This window comes from Dermacentor albipictus, chromosome 6 (genome assembly GCF_038994185.2).
Source record: "Dermacentor albipictus isolate Rhodes 1998 colony chromosome 6, USDA_Dalb.pri_finalv2, whole genome shotgun sequence".
Classification (NCBI taxonomy): Eukaryota; Metazoa; Arthropoda; class Arachnida; order Ixodida; family Ixodidae; genus Dermacentor; species Dermacentor albipictus.
In genome coordinates, this window is record NC_091826.1 from 79,490,663 (window position 1) to 79,500,086 (window position 9,424).

Below are 9,424 nucleotides of genomic sequence, written 5' to 3' on the forward strand. Positions count from 1 at the left end.
ACTCACATATGCGCAAAGAGTAATTGTACTGCTTTCTTTAGAAAACTCGCCGTGCTTCGAAATTTAGAGAGCCAAATAATGTCAAAAGGGGAGTTACACGAACGCTTGTAGGGACAAGTATACACGCAGAAAAAGATACATGTTAAACATCATTCACATCTTAGCTGAATGAAATAATCGTCAGAGTTTACTCGGATACTGTGTTATTTTTGATACAGTTTATTTTTGCACCGATTAATCGGATAGTGAGCTTCGCTTTCTCGCGAACACATAGATTGTTGTAGCTCCGCGTTTTTTGTCCTGCACATCTTTAAGCAATGAAATCTACTGTGAAATCTCTCATATCTTAAGCTATTGTTTCACAGATTTCATCATTTCAATGCGCTTTTGCCCTTAAGTTCATGCGCATGCGTTTTGCAAGTTGTGTGTGTCCAGTATGACGGAACCACAGGAAATATTACTGCTCGAAACTCGGTTTGGCACACCGGTGATTTTCTTTTGCCGTCAGGCCACCTCGTAGTGACAAGCTTCAACACTGCCTAAGCGCGAAGAATATTAACGCATCTACACAGCCACTCATATACTGGAATTTGAGCCAGTGTCACTTAAGCATTGTGCATTTCGGACTCGAACGCACTAAATACTGAGCAATCGCGCAGCAGCAATGCGCATAATTAGAGCAAGGCCTTACGCTCCACACTGACTCTGAGAGCAATGGAATCTGTGGAGGTATTTCGGAGGCTAGATCAAGCGATATTGTACAGGACGAGGATCACACGATGTGGGCAGCTCATAGAATTTCTTCTTCACAAGATGGTGTCCATGCGTGGTATTCGTTGTAATTTGGCGGAAAAACAGCGTTGGTGGCGCAAATGAGGCCTTCATGACTAATGATGATTATCATCAAACAAGTAACACATCCACCAAGGTAAATGCGTCCGTGGCCTAATGGTTTCAATGTCCTAATTCTGTGCTTGAGGTCCTGTGTTCGAATCCTGCCAACCAGAAATGTTCATAATGGTGACTTGGTTATTTTTAAGGCAGTGCTTTCTTTAGAAATAACATTTGTGCAGTAACATTAACTAACAATAATGTCGATGGGACTCTTCCGGGCCTGCTTTTGCCTATATATATATATATATATATATATATATATATATATATATATATATATATATATATATATATATATATATATATATATATATATATATATATTGTAGCGGGTAATATGCATGTGGCACTGTGCGGACTGCCACCGCTGCGGCGCGAGACACGAGCGCGGGTTGTTGGTGCGAAGCGCTAGGACTCGTATCTAGAGCTACCTGCGATCCCTCGAACGAGCTACATAAACCCCACTTCATTTGGTGGAGGTGCGGGGTAACCTCAAAAACTGGAACTCCGAAGCAGGACGCTACCGACTGCTGCGACCATGCCTGACGAAACCACCCAGGAAGATGCACCCCAGCCTCCGACGGTCATCGTTTCCGGTGCATTGCGCCAGCGTGATCCTGCCATCTTTAGCGGCACCGATGATCATGACGTGGAGGATTGGTTGTCATCTTACGAAAGGGTGAGCCAGCATAACAAGTGGGACGACGTCACAAAGTTGCACAATGTGCTGTTTTACTTAACCGGCGTCGCGAACCTCTGGTTCCGAAACCACGAACACGATTTCACAACGTGGAGCAGATTCAAGACAAGTTTCACAGAAGTGTTCGGGCGCCCCGCTGTGCGCAAGCTTCGCGCAGAACAACGCTTACGGGGGCGCGCGCAACATCACGGTGAAACGTTCACAAGTTACATCGAAGATGTCATTGACCTGTGTAAGCGCGTGAATCCGTCAATGGCGGAACAGGACAAGATAAAACACATTATGAAAGGCATTGATGAGGACGCATTTCAAATGTTGCTAGCGAAGGATCCGCGTACGGTGGCCGAAGTTATCAACTTGTGCCAAAGTTTTGACGAGCTACGGAAACAACGCATCTTAGCTCGGCGCCCACCGCCTACGGAAGATTCGTTAGCAGCATTGGTTATTGGCCACAACCACGCAACTTTGCTGACGCAAATAAAAGAATTTGTGCGCGAGGAGGTCGCGCGACAGCTCTCGATTTTGCCGACCACGGAGAAGCCTTCTCAATATTTGGCTCCAGCGATCCGACAGGTAATTCAAGAGCAAGTGACCGAAGCTCTTCCACCTCCGTGTCAGCCGGCTCCCGTGGCCGCGCCTCTGACGTATGCTGAAGCCGCTGCACGGGCGCCTCGTCTGCCGGGATTCTCTCCTCCGCCTTCAGCGCCTCTCCAGCCGGTGTTCTCTCATCCGCCCTCGCCTCGCCAGCAGGTCGCTCCCTTTTTCAGCGCACAGCAGCAAGGCACAAATCCTTGGCGTACTCCTGACAACCGCCCAATATGCTATGCCTGCGGTACACCGGGGCATGTAGCGCGCTTCTGCCGCCGGCGCTTGCCGGCCTTCGTGGGCACCGCGCGACCACCCAGCTCCGGATTCCGACCATACCGTATGCCTCAGCGACCACCATCGGAAGTCTACGCTGCTGATGACATACCAGCACCGCAGTCACAGCTCTACAATACTCGTCGCTCGCCTTCCCCTCGTCGGCGCTCACTCTCACCCATGCGTCGTAGGCCCAGTGCCAGTACTACTGAGGCGGAAAACTGATTTCCGCAGTTCCTGAGGCACGAACTGCGTCATCGTCGGAACATCAAAGTCCTCGTTTTTCCCCCGCTAACGTTATTGAAGTGTCTGTTGATAGCATCAAATGTCTTGCCCTCGTCGATACAGGAGCTGCTGTATCTGTGATTAGTGAGAAACTTTGCCGTAAATTACTGAAAGTGACCATGATGCCTTCGGTATTATTGCTTAGAACAGCCAGTGCACAGCAAGTTCAGCCAGTCGCTATGTGCACTGCCAGGCTGTTGATTCGAGACATTTTGTATCCGATTGATTTCTTTGTGCTAACTTGTTGCTCCCACGATGTGATTCTCGGTTGGGATTTTCTGTCGCGCCATCACGCCGTCATTGACTGTGCACGTGCTGAGGTTCAGTTCTCCGTTCTGTGCGATATGCCATCTCACGACGTTAAAGTTCATGATGTTACCAGGATCTGTGTAGCTTCCGATACTGACCTTCCCCCTCACAGCGCGGTATTTGTCCCTCTTTCATGCGCATCGCTTGCCGAAGCGACGGTCATGTTTTCACCCGCTGCCGTCTTCATCCGCCGCCAGCCTATATTGTTGCCTTTCGCTCTCCTCACGGTGCACCATGGGGCTGCAGAAATACTGATTTCTAACCCAAATTCGTACACTTTGGCTTTGAACTGTGGCGAGACTATTGGTACCATCCAGACTGTGGACGCTGACGTTATTGTGCATTTCCCTGTTCCCGACGACGTGGATACTGCCAACGTAACAGCATTGGCACCCCATGTGCCATCTAACCGAGTACCACCGGATGTTTTTTGTCGCTCTATTGCCGCTGACCTCGAGCCGACACAACGTGAGCGGCTTATTACTCTTTTAAATGATTTTCACGCCTCTTTTGACTGCAACCAAGCATCATTAGGCCGCACAAGTACCGTCTCTCACCACATTGATACGGGACATCACGCACCATTACGCCAGCGTCCGTACCGCGTGTCATCCACCGAGCGTCGTGTCATCGCCGAGCAAGTTGAAGACATGCTTGAACGTGGTGTTATCAAGCCATCCTGCAGCCCTTGGTCATCTCCTGTAGTCCTCATTAAGAAAAAAGATGGCTCGATTCGTTTCTGTGTGGACTATCGTCGCCTCAACAAGATTACACGAAAAGATGTCTATCCTCTACCGCGCATAGATGACGCCTTAGATTGTCTTCATGGTGCCGAATTCTTTTCTTCTTTGGACTTGCGATCGGGCTATTGGCAAGTGCCAGTGGATGAATCCGACCGCTCCAAGACAGCTTTTATTACGCCTGATGGCCTGTATGAGTTTACCGTAATGCCATTCGGCCTCTGCAATGCACCCGCGACATTCGAAAGGATGATGGACAATCTTCTACGAGGCCTCAAATGGACGACATGCTTATGTTATTTAGACGACGTGGTAGTTTTCTCCCCTGATTTCACCACTCACCTCTCTCGTCTACGCGAAGTCCTTACTTGCCTTACCACCGCCGGCCTTCAACTTAACTTGAAAAAGTGCCGCTTCGGAGCCCGCCAGCTGACCATACTTGGCCATGTCGTGTCCAAAGACGGCGTCCTTCCCGACCCTGACAAACTTCGTGCTGTCGCAGAATTTCCGCGGCCGACTACAGTGAAAGAGCTCCGCAGTTTCGTCGGTCTTTGCTCTTATTTTCGCCGCTTTGTGCGCAATTTTGCCTGCATCATCGCTCCCCTGACGAAGCTCCTGGCTGGCTCTGGTGACCTTCGCGACTGGACTCCGGCGTGTGACCAAGCCTTCACCACTTTGCGTCGTCGGCTTACCTCACCGCCTGTTCTACGCCACTACGACCCGAGTGCACCGACTGAAGTTCATACCGACGCCAGCGGCGTTGGTCTTGGGGCCGTCCTTGCACAACGGAAGCCTGGCTTTGCAGAATATGTGGTTGCATATGCGAGTCGTGCTCTCACGAAGGCAGAATCCAATTATTCTGTCACGGAAAAAGAATGTTTAGCTATTGTTTGGGCCTTAAACAAATTTCGCCCTTACTTGTATGGCCGTCCGTTCGACGTTGTGACAGACCACCACGCGCTCTGCTGGCTTGCGTCACTGAAAGACCCGTCGGGGCGTCTTGGACGTTGGGCTCTTCGGATCCAAGAATTTGACATTCGCGTCATTTATCGATCCGGGCGCCAACATTCTGATGCAGATGCGCTCTCCCGTGCGCCCATGCGATCCGACGAAAGGCCACCTTCATCCACAGAGTGCCCGGTTGCTACGCTTGCTGTTACTGACATGCCGTCTGAACAGAGAAAAGATCCGTGGATTGTTTCTCTTATTGACATTCTTAGCAGTTCTTCAACGTCTACATGCCCTCGAGCCATTCGTCGCCAAGCCACCCACTTCGTGCTACGGGACGCCATCTTGTACCGCCGAAACTATCAGCCCGACGGTCGCAAATGGCTACTAGTCATCCCTCGCCATTTGCGTTCCGACGTATGCACGTATTTCCATGCAGACCCACAACAAGCTCATGCTGGCGTCCTGAAAACCTACGAGCGGCTCCGCCAGCGGTACTACTGGCGCGGCATGTATTCTTATGTCCGCAAATACATTCGGTCATGTGCAGCCTGTCAGCGACGCAAGACATCTTCTCATACGACAGGCCCTCTGCAACCTTTACCGTGTCCTGCACGTCCTTTTGATCGGGTTGGCATCGACCTTTATGGGCCTCTTCCATGCAGCGCTACCGGAAATCGTTGGATAATTGTCGCAGTAGACCACCTGACAAGATATGCTGAGACTGCTGCACTTGCTTCGGCTGCTGCTCGCGACGTCGCCGCATTCATCTTACGGCATTTCGTCTTACGGCACGGCGCACCGCGAGAACTGCTCAGTGACCGAGGCCGTGTCTTCTTGTCCGAAGTTATTAATGAGCTACTCGCCGCGTGCCGCACTATTCACCGCACCACTACGGCGTATCACCCACAAACTAACGGTCTAACGGAACGATTCAACCGCACCCTTGGGGACATGCTCACCATGTATGTTGCGTCGGATCATTCCAATTGGGACGATGTCCTCCCTTTTGTGACGTACGCATACAATACCGCCGTTCAGGCTACCACAGGCTTCTCACCATTTTTCCTTCTTTATGGGCGTGAACCATCCACTACCCTCGACACCGTACTACCATATCACCCGGATGCCTCTGAATTCACCCCTCTTTCCGAAGTTGCTCGCCATGCTGAAGAGTGCCGCCAACTGGCTCGCTCGTTCACGTCGGATACCCAAGGAATCCGCAAAGATCGCCACGACAACGATCAGCCCACACAGTCCTTCGCCGTGGACTCTCACGTCTGGCTTCGGCTGCCCTTCCAAGCTCCAGGCCTTAGCCCAAAGCTTGCCCCGAAATATCAAGGTCCGTACCGGATCGTCGCGTGTACTTCGCCTGTGAATTATGTGGTCGAACCGGTGACGCCATCTTCGGACAAACGCCGCCGTGGCCGCGAGACTGTTCACGTCAGCCGCCTGAAGCCGTACCACGACCCCCTTATCGTATCATCGCCTTAGGTCGCCAGGATGGCTCCTCTTCGCCCCGGGGGAAGTTGTAGCGGGTAATATGCATGTGGCACTGTAGTTGTAGTGGGTAATATGCATGTGGCACTGTGCGGACTGCCACCGCTGCGGCGCGAGACACGAGCGCGGGTTGTTGGTGCGAAGCGCTAGGACTCGTATCTAGAGCTACCTGCGATCCCTCGAACGAGCTACATAAACCCCACTTCAATATATATATATATATATATGTATAGAGAGAGAGAGAGAGTATGAGCCCTGAAATACACACCCACGGGCACAGAAGTACCCGTTCGTTGCAGACACACGATGCTTGAAAGCATTTTCTACAAAATCGGGTTGAGTATGCTTAATTTTTCGTTACATGATCGAGCTGTCGTGTCGGCAGCTGCAAAGCCTCGTTGCCAATTGCATTTCCAGGGAGGTGTATGTTGCTTACTACGATCCTCACCATGTGACAGCGAGCACGTGCATCATGTCGGAAGGTGCGCCAACCGCGCACATGGCAAAAAAAGAACCAGCAAACAACTTTCTATATTGCGCTCCCTCACTGCAATTTTCGAACCAATATATTATCTTTCCGGGATGTATAATTTCTGTAATTTGTAGGCGCAAGTTTTAATCTGCTCGGTTAAGACAGCGGTATTTGGAGATCACCGAGACAGGCATTCCTCTTCAGTGGGCATCAAATAAGCTTATAATGATGTTGATGTCTATTATCTTTCTGCACCCAAAATGATGCTTGCCTTTCATGTTTGATCACTCTATGTTTCACTGGATGGCACTTTACGTTAAAATGATTATATTCCGTAGCGTAGACTTCATACTGGCAATGTACGAGATTATGTCGTCCACGATATGCACGGTCACATTCAATTTCATTATTGATTTGTACGCAGTATACACTTCACTTCCGTTTTCGCGTACGCTATAAAATACTTGGAACATTTTACTTTTGCAGGCCTATCAATATTTTTTTATACTTTACCAACCATAGCTAATCTCTCTACATGCAGGAAGTGACCAAAAAGAATGCATCTACTATCTTGCACTCTGCGCAGTTCGTCCGAGGCGAAAAAGGTGGTGTTGAGGGCATACGCGCCATTGAGCTGATGCAAAAGCACCCACGTTTTCTCGAAATGGTCAGGGAAGAGGCTGAGGTCACAAAGACCGAAGCGAAGAAGATCATTCGTAGAGCCCTGCTTCGCGCCCAGAACTGTAGCCTTGACAAGTTTATGAAAATGGTTGGCGTTGTGAAGGATATGGTGGAGTGCCCTAGTGATGCCGGCCTCAGGCTACAGCTCGTCGACCTTAACCATGACTGCTGGCTCCACATTCGAAGTTTCCTGAAGATAGTGGACGTGCTGCCCAAACGTGGCAGTCAAGGTCAGTGGGAACAATGTAACACAATTTGTGTTTCCTATGAGGTAGGCGCCTGAAGTACCTGCTCTTTTAATACAGTATTATTCAAGTGAACATGGTTGCCTATAAACAACAATGAAATTACCAAAAGTTTATCATAGACTTCTGGAATGCCATTCGGCAGTGAGACGAATTCTGGAATTTTAGGCGCCAAAACCACGCTTTTATTGTCAGGCATGCAGTAGTGGGGGATTCCGGATTAATTTTGACCACCAGGCGATCTTTAACGTGCCCCCATTGCAAGCGGCGCGGGTGTTCTCGCATTTCGCCTCCATCGAAATGCGGACGCCGCGGCGGATATTGGATCCCTAGACCTCATGGGCAGTAACCTTTGAATTCTTCAGTTTGTTATATTGCTGTTACGGGTGCCATTAACTTTCTTACGTCTTAATCATAAACGTGTGATTGATTTTTATGTATGTAACATATTTTCTCGGATAGCATAAGGCGTAAGAAAGATTGATCGCAAATAGTCAATGTCATCTTGCATAGATTTCACTGACATGAGGAATCAAAAATATTTGATTATTTTATTTATCGCTTTTTTATATTCCATATGCAATAATAAACTTTCATCACGCACAACTAGCTTGCTTCCAGATCACCGGCTTTCTTATTCATTGATAGCTCTACAGACATGGGAGTTTATTGAAAGGTGACATGCCTTCCTGCTCATGCAGAAGTTTTATTAGCTGGTTTAGGGAGACTAAGATGGGATGAAGCGAAATAAAATGACAGGGAAAATTTAGCATCAACGAGCTTGACAACTGAAGTCCGTGTAGCATTTACCGATAGTTTTTTTGTTTATTTTTTGTGTCCGCATATATGTGAAGCAAAACTGGCTTGGCATGCCATCTTTTCGTGTTTTGAGCTAGCGGAACGTCTTCGGCATGCATCATATAAAATAATAGCGGCAGCGCTTGACGAACCTAGAACATCTTGCTATCATTGCTGGTCCACAAACTACATTTGGTTTCATTCCTCGGGAGATGAATATATCGTGACATCATGATGCTTAAAGTGGACACATTGGATGTGAACATCGGGACGATTGAAACTCGTGTGTTATCTCTCGGTGCTCTGCTATGCTGCCAAATAGGGCCCCGTTGGGAGCAGACGTGACTGAGCCTTTTATGTGAATTAATTATATTCTTTTTCATATATTAACTTGCTGATGATCGGTACCTTTTCCTAACATCTTTATTACCAATTCACACCAATCACCGCAAGCTAGAGGAACAAAATGGCGACAAAAGCAGCCAGTGCCGGTTCCTAATTACTTCTTGCTTAAGTACAGTACAAAAAACAGACTACAAAACAGAACAGAATAATAATGCGCAATCTTCATCTTTTATGCGAAGCATATTACTAGAGCTCAACCCAGCTCCTCAGGCGCGGCGGTGTCGCCTTCAATGACCTTGAGTACTCATGCCATACCACGTGACACCGTGACGTCACGACAGAGGAGAAACGGGGCTCCAACTCGCGCCGTCGCTCGCGGCGTCGCCTTCAAGGCTGACCACGTGACACCGTGACGTCACAACAGAGGAGAAACGGGGCTCCAACACGCCCCGTCGCTCGCGGCGTCGCGGCGGTATAGACGAGAAAACCATGGCCAGGCGGCGCTACTGCGCCTCTCCTGACAGCGCCCCAATGTGGAAACGCCAAGCAGAGCGGTCGCGTCGTGGCGTAGTCTCCTCTTCGTTTACGTTGTGCCGTCTGCGCTTTTCTTCGCTGCTCGTTCTCACGGCGCTCCGTTTTCGACGGT

The 9,424-nt window shown here is 49.3% G+C and overlaps 1 pseudogene; it reads left to right on the forward strand.

Annotated features, from left to right (window-relative positions):
- Window positions 1-8,778, forward strand: part of LOC139047044 (uncharacterized) — a 43,946-nt pseudogene extending 35,168 nt beyond the window's left edge.
- The last annotated feature ends 646 nt before the right edge of the window (window positions 8,779-9,424 follow it).